Source organism: Mchenga conophoros, linkage group LG1, assembly GCF_057382185.1.
Source record: "Mchenga conophoros isolate Kocher_MC1m ecotype Shallow Benthic linkage group LG1, M_conophoros_male_GT1.1, whole genome shotgun sequence".
Lineage (NCBI taxonomy): Eukaryota > Metazoa > Chordata > Actinopteri > Cichliformes > Cichlidae > Mchenga > Mchenga conophoros.
The window spans coordinates 4,885,168-4,899,860 of record NC_140526.1 but is presented as its reverse complement, the minus strand read 5'-3'; positions in this window follow the sequence as shown (position 1 = coordinate 4,899,860).

The following is a 14,693-nucleotide window of genomic DNA, read 5'->3' as shown; positions in this document are numbered from 1 at the left end:
TGTGGAAAACAGTTTTTACAAGTTACGTGAAATTGCCAAGCGAAGCCTTATCTTTCTCCTAAGGACCCTATTCATGCCTTCATCACCTCTAGACTGGATTACTGCAGTTCTCTCTATTTGGGTCTTCAACACTCACCTGTCCATTGCTTGCAGTTATTCCAAAATGCTGCTGCATGTCTTTTAACAGTTGTTAGATTGTATGAACACATTGCTCCAGTGAGCAACTTGACACTGGCTCCTTCTCTGTATTCGTATTGATTTTAAGATTCTTTTAAACATTTAAATGGCATGGCACCCAGTTATTTAAGCAAACTCCTCAACATATATAACCCCAAAAGAGCACTGAGATCATCTATCCAGATGCTCTTAGTATAGCTGATGTCTCGACTGAATCATAGAGGAGATCGGGCCTTCGTAGGTGCAGCATTTAGACTCTGGATTAAGTTTCCAGTCAATATTCATATTCAGAGTCTATACAGCCTTTCAGATCCCGTCTTAAAACTCACTTTTTTATGTTGGCTTTTAATTCAATTTAAGTTTGAGTACCATCAAACTTGTTTTATATTTTTTATATTTGTTTGTTTTTTCTTATGTTAAATATATTGTCTTTTTCTGTATATGTTTTTCTATTGTTCTTCACTAATTGTGAAGCACTTTGGTCAATTTTGTTGCTTTTAAATGTGCCGCAGAAATACAAATGATATTGATATTGATTAAAACATCCTACCTATATTGTGACTATTGTGACACCGATCCTTGCAGGAACCCTGACCTAATGAATTTTTATATTGCGTTGTGTTGCAGGGTGTTTTTGGAGGAGAATCCGTAGAAGTTTGTTGTGACAGAAAAAACACCAGCGACCAGAGAAGCCACCACTTCATCCTGTGAAGTAGAGAGAATTCATTTGAAAGTATCTGTGCTTTACAACCAATCATAAGCTATGTCATGGAAGAAGTTCACCCTTCATCAAAGCAACTTTGAATTTTTATAACTTTTATTAAGATATAGTGGAACATAAGACTTTTGGATTCAAGAGTGAAATTTGTCTGAAGTCTGTGGGTTCTTAGAGCTTTTAAGTCTATGAAGGATGCAGATACTAATACCGGTAGACTTTCTTTGAGGAAAAAACTCTTTATCCTCATCAATACTGATGTGGCAACACCAACAAAAATAATCGATAAATAACTCTTTTTCTGTCAGCTGCTCCCTTTGAGGGTCACCACAGTGGATCATCTTCCTTTAGCTCACCCAATCTGTAGCATCCTCCTTTGTCATACTAACAATCTGCATACCATACTACCGTCTTGTAAATCTTCCCTTATACTACCATCTGAGAGAGAACAAAGGACGCGACCCTAAGCGACGGCCTCGAGGTAAAAGAGCCGGCATCAGGAACAGGCTACGGGCTCGCGCACACCGCGCACCCATGCCCAGTATCCTGCTAGCCAATGTTCAATCCATCGAGAACAAGCTTGATGACCCCAGAGCCAGAATCAAGTTCCAGAGAGACATTCGGGACTGCAACCTCCTCTGCTTCACCGAGACTTGGCTGAACCCAGCGATACCAGACCACGCCGTGCAGCCGACGGGGTTCTTTTCGGTTTACCGCATGGACAGGACAATGGAGTCGGGGAAGAAAAGAGGTGGTGGAGTGTGTTTGATGGTGAACAACAGATGGTGCGACAGCACAAACATCTCCCCACTCACACGCTCTTGCTCGCCCAATCTGGAGCTTTTGATCGTTAAGTGTCGCCCTTTCTATCTCCCTCGGGAATTCACTGCGGTCATTGCCTGCACTGTTTACATTCCGCCTCACGCGGACTCGGACACTGCCTTATGTGAGCTACATGAGGCTCTCACACATCAACAAACACTTCACCGAGATGCCGCACTCATTGTTATGGGAGATTTTAACAGAGTGAATCTCAAACGGACATTTCACAACCTTCACCAGCACATCAACTGCCCCACCCGGGGCACGAGGACATTAGACCACTGCTACACCCCGTTCAAGAACTGTTACAAGGCTCAACCCCTGCCGGCATTTGGAAAATCGGACCATTCCGCCATCTTCCTCATACCTGCTTACAAACAAAGGCTAAAGCAGCAACCACCAATCAGGAGGGAGGTCGCTCGCTGGACGGACCAATCGGTGGCCGCGCTGCAGGACGCACTGGATGACGCAGACTGGGACATGTTTCGGCGCAGCTCTGATGACATCAACATGTTTACGGAAACGGTTGTGGGATTTATCGGGAAACTAGCGGACGACACAGCAGAAAGAACTATCATCCGAACGTTTCCCAACCAGAAGCCGTGGGTGGATAAAAACATCCGCGACGCTCTGAGATCACGCACCGCTGCCTAAAATGAAGGGCTTGTCTCCGGTAATATGGACCTATACAAGGCTGCGTCCTACAACGTGCGCAGCGCGGTCCGAAAGGCAAAGCGGAGCTACGGGGAAAAACTAGAGTCACAGCTACGACAGTGCGACTCTAGGAGCCTGTGGAAAGGACTGCGGACTATAACGGACTATAAACGACCAGCTTCTTCAATGATGAATGCCGATGCTTCACTGGCTGATGAGCTGAACACGTTTTATGCTCGCTTCGACGCCGCAGCAATTAAAACAACAAACGGCTGCGCGCGCTCGGAGTGCACCAGTGAAGAAAATGCATTCGTCATCACAGAGCATGCCGTGAGGAACACCTTCAGGAGGGTGAACACCAGGAAGGCAGCAGGACCAGATGCAATCCCTGGCCGGGTCCTTAGAGCCTGCGCTGATCAACTAGCACCGGTGTTCACGGAGATCTTCAACCTCTCCCTGGCCCAAGCTGTGGTTCCCACATGCTTCAAACGGTCCATTATTGTCCCTGTTCCAAAGAAACAACAGCCCGCTTGCCACAATGACTACCGTCCAGTAGCACTAACTTCAATTGTGATGAAGTGTTTTGAAAGACTGATGAGAGATCACATCACTTCTTCACTTCCTCCCACCATCGACTCACTTCAGTTTGCTTACCGGACTAATCGTTCCACAGATGATGCCATATCTCACCTGCTCCACACATCCCTGAGTCACCTGGACACTGGCAGAGGGAATTATGTTAGGATGCTGTTCGTGGACTACAGTTCAGCATTCAACACAATAATTCCCTCTAAGCTCATCACTGTGTCAGTGGATCCTCAACTTCCTCACAGACAGACCCCAATCAGTGAGGGTGGGAAAACAAGTCTCCCCCTCCATCTCACTCAGCACTGGAGTGCCTCAGGGCTGTGTTTTAAGCCCCCTGCTGTACTCACTGTACACTTATGACTGTGTAGCCACATCCGACACCACCTCCATTGTCAAGTTTGCTGACGACACTGCTGTTGTGGGCCTGATCTCCGACAACATCGAGACGGCCTACCTGGAGGAGATTAGGAACCTGGAGACCTGGTGCCAGGAGAATAACCTCCTCCTAAACATCAGCAAGACTAAGGAGCTGATCGTGGACTTCACTACAAAGCAGGCGAGGAATTACAAACCCCTCATCATCAGTGGCACGCCAGTGGAGAGAGTGGACAGTTTCCGATACCTGGGTGTCCACATCACTCAGGACCTGTCATGGTCCTGTCACATCAACACCTTGGTTAAGAAAGCCCGTCAGCGTCTCTTCTTCCTCAGAAGACTTAGAGACTTCCATCTGCCACTGAAGGTGCTCAAGAACTTCTACTCCTGCACCATCGAGAGCGTCCTGACGGCAAACATCTGCACCTGGTTTGGGAACAGCACCAAGGAGGACAGACGAGATCTGCAAAGTGTGGTGCGCTCGGCAGAACGCATCATTCAATCAGAGCTCCCTGACCTGCTGTCCATCTACACCAAGCGGTGCAAGTCCAAAGCTAGGAAGATTATGATGGACCTCTCCCATCCCAACAATGGACTCTTCTCACTGTTGAGGTCTGGGAAGCGCTTCCGCTCCCTTAAGGCCAAAACAGAGAGAATGAAGAGGAGCTTCTTCCCCCAGGCTATTCGGGGCCTGAACCAGGTGTAGGACTGGACTCTCCCAAACACGTCACTATAAGACTGGACTCTCACACACGTCACCACACGCACCACCACACATTTCCTATAATCCTATAATTCCTATAATTTATAATCCTTATCTTTATAATCTCTTCTGCTATTTGCACATTCTTTACTGTAAATTCCTAAGTTAATTTGTAAATTTTTGTAGTAAATTGTAAATATTGTAGAACTTTTCTTCTGTCATTTAATGGTCGGGCATTGTACAGCTACAAGCATTTCACCCCCATGTCATACTGTGTATGGTTGTGTGTGTGTGACAAATAAAATTTGAATTTGAATTTGAATTTATCTTTCTGGAACATATCACCATGACCCTCAGCTCTTCCTACTCCATCACAGGTACAGTCTCTTTTTCACCTCTGTAGTGAATTGTCCATTGCTTTGAAAGGTTGAAGGTATTACCTTCACTACCTCATCTTCACTGTTACACCTGTCTCCCTCTCACACTGGTAGTCAGGACTACACATGTCTCTATTGTAGTTGAAATAAACCACAAAAGTCTGTTTTGTAGCTTAAAAAAAAACACAAACATTTATTCAGAGTGTGTCACAGGCTTAAACCCATGACACTCAGGCTGAGTATCACTATAGTCGACAAGACACAGTGTGTAAACTGAGGGCCTCCACTAACACACAGTGCAGAAGTCTGATTTCACATGTGGCGCACTGTTGCAGTATATGAAAGCTATAGTACCAGGATACTGAAACTAAACCATAAAATATTAAAAAATTACTGAATTAGTTTTTGTTTCGGCCGTATCATTCTATTTTGTTGTATTAATCCGCGGAACGTTAAGGCCGTTCTGTGAAAATATTGTCTGACATTAAACCGTTCTGTGGCGCAAAAAGGTTGGGGACCGCTGATCTGAGTGGCTTATATATTATATGTTTAACCCGAGTAGTGAAAGACCACGGGGGTTTGAAAACGATGTGCCGGGAGCCGCGCTTTCACCACCCGGTCAGCTGGTGGGTAACAGGCATCTCCAAGAACGTTAGAGCACTTTTGCAAATATGTGATGTCTTGATTAATCGAGCAGATATTTGAAGTTTACACAGCACCATTCTCGCCTGAAAATATCTTAAAAGTTTATTTTGTGATCCAAAAAGAGTAATATTTCAAACTCCGCCACTCTGCGTTCCTCCAACACTGCCTCGTTTGAGTTTTGGACGAAATGCATTCTGGGATATTGAATTTCGTCATTTCGAGCTGACTGGAGACCAAAACAGCCAATCAAAATTTTTTGCATCCAAGCCTGTGATTGGTTGGTTTTGTGGCACAAATATAAGTGCCACAAATATAAGCAAACCGTTTGTACGTGTTTTGGAGTTCGTACATGTTTTGGAGTTTGTACGTGCTTTCTCTCTAGGGGCCACCGTAAATATATTTTTATTTATTCACTCCACATAAAATAAATCATATAATACAAAAACCAACTATTTACATTCAACTTTTAACTATTTACATTTTTTGCTTTTTCCTTTTAAACAAATTTAAAGTGAAACAACACTAAACACTGCAAACCACAACACAATTAAATAGAAATATGAAAAATGCACATTCTCTGTCATATGGGCCTGCATGAATAAACTTTCTAAATCCTTTAACAACCACATGTTAGGATGCCTGGGTCGTTGACCCAGGGTTTTTGAGTTTATTATATTATTTATTATTTCCAGTCTTTGGTTTCTTGGTTCTGTCTTATGGTTTATGTCTCTGTCTTCTCTAGTTGCTCTGTCTCCCCTGTCAGCTGTATCCCCTTGTCTAGTTCACGTCTCTGTGTATCCTTAGTTGCTATATCCCCGTGTCCAGTCAGTGTCTGTGTCTGCCCTGGTCCCACGTCTCTGTTCCCTCTGTTGTAGTGCCTGCATGTGAGTCTGTGTCTTTTGTTCAGTCTGTGTTATGGGTTTCCTGTTTTACTTTGAAAGTCCATGTCTGATGTCTGTCCATGTTTCGCTTCCCCTTGTCTCGTTAGGCCTGATTTGCCCCAGCTGTGTTTCCCTCCTGTTACCCATTCCCTGATTGCTCCCTCTGTGTATTTAAGCCCTGTGTTTCTCTGTGTCTGTGTCGTGATCTACCGTTTATTTAGCTGTGTGTGTTCTGTCAGTCCTCTGGTTTAAGTTTATTTTGATTTCTTCCAGTTATGTTATGTTACGTTTGAGTTCAGCATTAAAGCTATTTCAGTTTACGTTTGTCTCTGGAGTCTACACCTTGGGTCCTATTCCTGTCTGCACACAGCCGCCACACAACACCGCAACTGAAAATAGTTGTGGATGATTACTATACCTTTCTAATGTGACGTTGTTGTCCCTGGCTCTCTTTCTCTCTCTCTCTCTCTCCCTCCTGCTCTGTTCCTATGCTACTGCGAGTGTAACTACCGCCCCTCCCCCCCCACGGCTCGCATTGTTCACTTCAAAGAGAGTTTTAGCCAAATTACATTGGCTCCCTGTTAAATATCATATAGATTTTAAAATTCTTTTGTTCACTTTTAATATTTTGAATAATTTAGCGCCCAGTTATCTTTCTGATTTACTCCATTCATACAATCCCAACAGAGCACTTAGATCGTCCAACCACAGGCTCCTAGCACAACCTAGGACTCGAATGAAGTCGAGAGGCGACCGGGCCTTTGCATCCGTGGCACCCAGACTCTGGAATAACCTCCCTGTTCATATTCACACTGCTGAGTCTATCCAGTCTTTTAAATTACGTCTTAAAACTTATTTTTTTACTTTGGCTTTTGATTCTGTCTAGTTGGCTGTTTTAGCTTGTTGCGTTGTTACCTATTGTTTGTTGTCCTTTTATTGTTTGTTTTAACTGTCTCATGTTTTTATTGACTGTGAAGCACTATGGTCAACACTGTTGTTTTAATATGTGCTATATAAATAAATTTTGATTTGATTTGATTTGATTTGAAAGAGTCGGCTCTAAGAGCAGTTTCGTTCGCGACCGACACATCAATACTAGAAAGAGGAGACCAGCGGATAAACAACAGCAGCACGTTTAAGCTTGATCAGCTGTTGTTAGAATTGATTTAATATTACTTTCTAGTAGCAGTTGATGTTTGTTGGAGCCACAGCTGTAAAAGCTGCTGGTCATGATATCGGTTTGGATATGTGGTGAGAGGGAAACATGAAGATGAAACCAGGAGATGTCCTTACTGAATCATCAGAGCTGAACAGGTGATGGAGAAACAGGTTTAACTTTCAGGTGACATGAATGAGTTGAAGGGAAGTTGTGAACTGTTTCTGAGAGACAAATAACACCAGGATCCTTTTTTAAGCAGCTGACAGCTGGTAACTGTGCAGGGGCGGGTCTAGCAAAGTGTGGCCAGGGGGCCACGCAGGGCATTAGCAGAGAAAGGGGGGGCACAAAAAATACTTTACTTTGTTATTTCATTTAAAATGACTAACTTTTAATAGTTATCTGAATCTTACAACTAAAGTGGTCATCTGACTAAATGTATAGAAATCCATTATTGTATCTGGTAACTATGAAGTCTAACATATAACCCAGTAAGCTATACTACTTTTTCCTTTGGGAAGGCACCATCTGTACAGTCTGCAATTCTGTTGAATAGAGAGTCTATTTAATTATTGTAGAAAAATAATTGATTTCTGGGCATTAGTTTTACACGTGCATTAAATTAAAGTTGATTACGTTAAGCATCGTGAGGGTGGGGGGTGGTTCCCTAATATTTCTGCTGGGAGTTGGCAACCCTATTAGTTAGGTTGCTTAATATTTATGCTAAGTACTCTTTAAAATACCAGAATAGGGAGGATGGTGCAGGTTTAAGTTTATTAGATTGATCAGTGTTGCTGAACTATAAAATATTTTGGGTGTAGGGTATTTTTTGCATACAGGTATAACAAAGTAGCTTTAGTGTTTTGTTTTTTTAAAACTGGAGTATGAACTTATATAAAATGCAGCAAGATATTTATAAAAAACATTTTTATTGATTACAAAACACACTATATCGGATTCATATTGGTATCGGCAGATATCCAAATTTATGATATCGGTATCGGACATAAAAAAGTGGTATCGTGCCATCTCTAGTCTATATATTTTCTAACTGAGAGTTTGTGTCAAATAGCTGGGTTAAAAAGAAGTTTGAATTATTCTGAATGAGTTTTGGGTCACAAAATTGCTTACACAAGTCTGCACATTTTACATCATTTGAAAGAAATAATATGAAGCCTTAATATGTTGTTGAATGCTGAAGCAGCTGATCAGAGCACTGCTGATATTATCTCCATATGCTTCATCGTCCATGATTCATCATGACTGAACCAAAACTGGTAACCTAACAAATTTTATGTGATCTTTGCATCTCTCCATTAAAAAAAATTAAAGTCTAGACTTTATTTCAGCTTTTCAGCTTTTAGAATCTGACCTCATACAGTGACAACAGACAAAGAATCCTATATGCCCACTGTTTATACTAAATTAATTTATTTGTTTTATTATTGGAGTAAATTTATAATAATTCCCACATTAACTGGGGACATTCTTCCATGGTCACATCCAAGCACATGCACAAACAACCTGCTGTGAGTCAACCATGGGTGACACACAACAGGATGTTATATGTTATTTACATATTATTTGCATAATGTTCCTAGAAAGAGCATTATGGGAATCAGCAGACCTGCCTCTCTATAATATCGACCTCATTGCTGTTAATAATCATTCAAAAAACATTTCTAAATAGTAATAGGGTCGAGAGTTCTTGTCTTAGTGGAAACACATGAAGAAATATTAGTTCCAAAGAATAGATACAGCAGGAAATACAACTACAACAAGACATCTCAGGAAGCTAACCTTCAAAGTAAGGCCTAAAAAAAGCCAAATTTTATAGACTGTGTCCACTTGTGCTACATCTCTTACACTACCACTACTAAAGATTAGAATATTAATTAATGGAATACCTGATGTTAAACATTAACACAATAAATGGACTGGTTCTTATATAACACTTTTCTACTCTCACAAAGCACTGAAAACACACAACATGCCTCATTCATGCAAGCCCTTTTTATATGCCTGCGTGTTGTCTATTGAACAATCAAACTCTGATGGATTCCTCAGAAAGCAACATGGCATTAGTATCTTGCCCAAGGACACTTAGTATGCAGACGTAGCAGCCAGGGATTGAACCACCAACCAAACTTAGCAGATGGCCTCCTCTACCTCCTGAGCTACAGTATTTACATTTATATGTCTTCATATTACCAATTTTTTCTGCAAGAAAAGGACGAAAACCTGAATTAGATCTGTAACATAAAGACAACCAAAGCATAGCCTACCTTTGCATGTTGCAGAGTCCGTTTTATCTGAGCAGAATCAGGAGCAGAGCTGATGTGCCAGCAGAGAAAAAACAAATGAGTAACTCTGAAAAGATTGTTTGGATCTTGCTGACATTTCATGTAAATTACTTTTAGAATAAAAAAGAGGAAGCATCAGCTGACAGAAAACTAAAAATATATTCATCTCTTCTTCCACAGATGCAGCAGTGTCGAGCAAATACAGGCTTACATTAAATTAGTGAAACTTGCACTTCAAATTGCACTTAGTACTGGACACTGTATTTACATTCTTTAGAAACATTCAACACTAAGTTTTCTTTTTAGATGATAATTTTAATTTGATTTAATTTGAACCAATTTGTCATAAGAGGCCAAGTGTTGTATTTCACTGCTGCGACCCACACCCCTCCTAAAACAGCCAAAAAACCAAACTGAACATAAACTATGAAATTTCCAGTTTTGTGTGTATTGTGATTTTCTTAAGATAAGTATGAAAAAATATTTTGTTTTATTTTATTTTTTACATTGTAAATGATGAATAATAACAAGACACAGACAGATATGTGAGATATATGAGCCTCGTATGAGCCTGTTATCATATAAACTTGAATTCAAGCCACTGTGTCAAATCAGATGTAGATGTATAGACCAACCATAGATTTACTGACTGTTTGTTTGTTACTTCAAGCCCTGTGTCAGGATGGTGACCTGTCCAGGGTGTACCTGACCTCTCGCTCTATGGTAGCTGGGATAGCCCCCCCATGTTTAAAATACAGAGGTGATTCTGCGTGGTCCGTGGGAGGTATTTCTTTTAAACAAACATTCTTTATGGGGGCAACATAATGACTGTTTTAACTTTAGCATCAGTCTGCTCTAAACTAGTTGTGTTAACAGGAATATTATTACATCTGAACAACAAACAAAGCAAATTTTTTAGGTTTTATGCAGTTTTTATGAATTAGCAAAGGATTTAGAAATGCATGTAGAAGGTAATAGGTAACCCTTCACTGTTTTGTAAGCTTTAGAAGCATTATATTACAGTTGTTTTGTGCACATAGACACGGCAGTTTTGTGCCTCAATTTTATACAGTATAATGGCCATTAAGCTAACGGCAGGAGCTACAACCATTTTGTCAGGAAACCTGTTCAGGTATATGTATAGAAAGCACTTTATCATTTTGGTTTATTATTTAGCTTTTCCTTCCACCATGTGACATTAAGCAGTACAGAATGTGAAATATTTATGTTCATTTTGATTGCAATAAACAACTGCATGAGAGAAGCATGTCAAAATCACTCTTGTAATTCTTTTCCCCCTGTTTTCAGGGGTGTAACATGCGCACGTTAACTAGTGACTTTTTGGGCAAATTATGGTTTGCCCATGTTGCATATGATCAGAAGTTTACCTTAACTTTGTTGAAAGGCTAATCCTCATAAGTCCCTTCAACAGAAACACACATAGTGGCAGACTGTACAGACCTTGCAGTGAGTTCAGGATGCAGAAGAGGTACAGGCCAGCAGTGGACAGCTGTCCAAATGAGAAGGAGACCAGGCCCCAGGGAAGGTTAAGCAGAATGCCTACTCCCAGAAGGGGACACATGCTGTGCATGGCTCTATTGCATTCAGTCTGTCCAAAAATGATTTAACAAATATAGAAAGAAACATAATACAGCAGGCTATAGATGACCTGCAGAGTCCTTGAAAAGAAAACTTTCAGTTTGTTTGAAATTTCGTTCTCTTAACAGACGGCTGTTTACTCATACAGTGTGTGTGTAATGGAAACGAAATTTTAAGTCGTGATGGTAAAATATTACAAGTACATAAAATTTTATTTAAAAAAGCCAAATTAGACAACCCATTGTAGAGTATTTTTATCAAGTAAAAAGAGGATAGAAATTTAAAAAAGGTGAATGATCTTGATTGATTGATTGATTGATTGATTGATTGATTGATTGAACGTTATTAATCCCTAAGGAAATTATGGGTTAAAGGCTGCCTTCACTCCTACACCATCTTGATAATATCGGACTTATCTTCAAGATCGTTTTAAAAAGATGAAAAAAATTACCTCTCTGCTTTGGCCAACAGTGAAAACACATCTGATTGTCACCGCAAACTTAATCATGTTAAAGAGAAACACAATGACGAACGGTCCCACTGTAGTCACCATTTTCACTATGCCTTGGGTAATATAGCACCTACAAAGAAAGGAAATAGATGATGATAAAAATGTTACACATTGAAAAGCAATTAAGGCATTCTGTTACAAATATGTAGGTGAGTCAGTGTATCAACCAAAACAAATTGTATTCTTTTTTTTTCTAACAATGCAAGTAAACAGAAATTCTGATGCACATACAAAAAAGTTAATAAATAAAAATTAGTTAAGATTTTGCATCCAAATTTGTTTCTTAGATTGCAGTTTCATGGAAGCTGGAGATGCCAAAAACTGAATGTAAAATATTTCACGAGTTTTTACATGCTGGCAAATTCATTCCTTACATTGCATTTTCATTGGTCTGCCTGATAAAGACGATAATCTGATAAAGAGAACTTCCTGTTTGGAGTACTCGACTCCACCCCATTCCACCACGCTGAGTTTGAGCAGGTATCTGCTGACATTGATGTAAAAGATTTGGACAAAGTAAAGGTAGAGGTGGAATCCCTCCAAAGCCATCCAGCTGAAAGTGGCCAGCAGGGAGTAGTGAAGAGCAAGAGCCATGTGGACCTTCATAGAGACACGTTCTCTGACTTTTCTGGCAAATACAGGAGATGTGATTCATGGTAAGTCACAACTTTCACATAGATTATTTGGTCATATCCTGTTTGGTCAAAATCCAGTCAGAGAAGAAAGAATGTATAATATAAATATAGAAGAAAATCTGAAATTTCTTGCAAGATGAAAAGAGACGATGGGATAAGGAAAAAAGGATAATTAACTGATAAAACATCAGAAGCAGATGCTGGAGAAATCATGGGACCAGGACAGGAGGATGCTACTAAAAATGTGGAGGAAAGGAGGGTTAAAGTTTAAAGAATGTCATCAAGCAAAAAATAATAATAATTACCTATTTGTGATGAAGAGCAAAACAGTGATGATGAGGGCAAAAAGAGAGCGACTGCAGCCAATCAGAGAAATGTATGTTAAAATCTTCTGGTCTGTAGAGAAGAAGGACTCAGTGCCATTTGTGTCAGAGCCAGAAACAGGCACCTGTGGAGAAAATACACTTTCATTTTATTTTGCAGCATTTCCATTAACGGTGGTTTAAATTAAAAACAAAAAAGGAAGTGCATGGCAAAGTCCAGTTTAATAGACCATAATAAGCAGGAGACAGACAGGTGATTGAGGAAACACTGCACTGGTCAAATATTCCAGTTTTTCCATGTTTAATATTTTTTACAGATCATCAGCTGATCTTTGGCAGCAGAAACTTTAAATGAAAACAGACTAAAAAATTTTCAAGTGAGCAACACGAGCGATGTAAAGACCAGATGTAGATTAAAATGGAACATTTAATATGGGCACAAGTTAATGAACCAATGAACATTGAGTGAGAGCAGATGGCAGAACATAGCATGTCCAGCTGAAGAGCTCGGATAACATCCTGAGCAGCACAGGGGTGCCTCGGGGTACTGTCATATCATCCTTCCTCTTCCCCCTCTATACGTCTAACTAAAATAGGAAAATAGGAACATAAACAGTGCCATCATTGCCAGACCTGGCCTACATCTGGTTGACATACACCCTGCCTGCTTGATGCCGGATCTGGCCCAGACCTGTTTTCTATGAGTCAGGGCCACATAAACCAAACCACAATCTGGCCAGATGTAGCATGCCATCACATAAACAGTGCCATCTATGCCAGACCTGGCCCAAATCTGGATGACATACCACTTACCATGCCAGAAGTCAGCCACCAGTGCTGGTGATACACCAGAGCCGGGCCAGACCTGTCTGCTATGTGGGCATGAGGTTAACTGCACAGCCTCCAGGAGGCACGAGACAGCTGTATCGGTCAACCAGCAAACTTTCTAATGTTAGGTTTTCTACCCTTTTGATGCCCTCTGCTGAGGCAAGCCCACCACAGGTTGATCAATCCTGTGTGTGTATCTCTGGGTTAGTTGACGGCCTTAGCTGCCCAGTTGATGTCAGCCCTTTTTATCCATAGCCAGTGACTGGTCCTCTCAGCATTGTTAGCTAATTCTCTTATAGCCTGCCATAGTGCCTGTCCTCTGATCCCAATCTCTCTAAGCAGTTTCACTGTTGTACTGGCAACAAAGCCCCTGGACCCCACTTCCACCGAGCGCATCTTGATCTTCCAGCCTCTGTCCTCTGCCTCAGCTGCTAAGTTGGCATACTGCAGCTTCTTACGCTCAAATGCTTCCTCAATTGCATCATCCCATGGTACCGTCAGCTCAGTGATGTATGCAAGTTTTTGGGAGTTAGCCCAAAGGACAAGGTCTAGCCGCAGAGTAGTCGTTATGATCTCTGTGGGAAAAATTAGCCTCTGATCCAAGTCCACTTGCATCTGCCAATCCCTGGCAACCTTCAGCGGGCCCAGTTCCAGGGTTGAAGAGCTAGTCCTCAGCTTGTCCCCTTCCCGGACAAATGCTGATGAAAACTGACAGACCTGGTTGTGTCTCCATGTGTATCTGCCCTGAGTAAGGCTAGTCCTATAACCAACCAAGATGTGCTTGAGTGTTGCTGGGACTGTACACAGAGGGCAGGATGGGTCCTTTCCAAACCACAGCTGCAGATTTATTGGGGAATTACATGGGAATCCATTACTGCTGTTTAGACATTTTAATCAAAACGATGTCAAATTTGTGGAATTAGATGACAAGTTATCAAGATTCTTAGATTCCTAAATGTGAAACAGCATCAACTTTAATGCATAAATGTTGTGGTTAAAACAAGGAAACAAGGAATGTTGAGTAAGTAATATACAACATTTTGCGTTGATTAGGGGAAATCAGAGCAAAGGTAATCAAAATACATGTACATTAACAATCCATCTTGTTTTCTTAACAGTGATAGAATAAAAATGTCATCATTTTTTAACCAAATCTATGGATGTCATTTTAAAGCAAGTCATCCAGTGTCATGGTCTTTTGACCCAGTGTTTTCAGTTTTCTTGTGTTTTTTGTCATTTTGTATTATGTTTAAGTCCACTTGTTATTCTTAAAGTTTATATTCTGTTTAGCTTTTGTGATTTAGATTCCTCCTTGTGTGGTTGCCCTCTGTCTCCCTCTGTGCATCTGGGTTTATGTTTCCCCGGCCCGTCATTTTGGCTCTCTCTCCCCCGTGTTCCCTC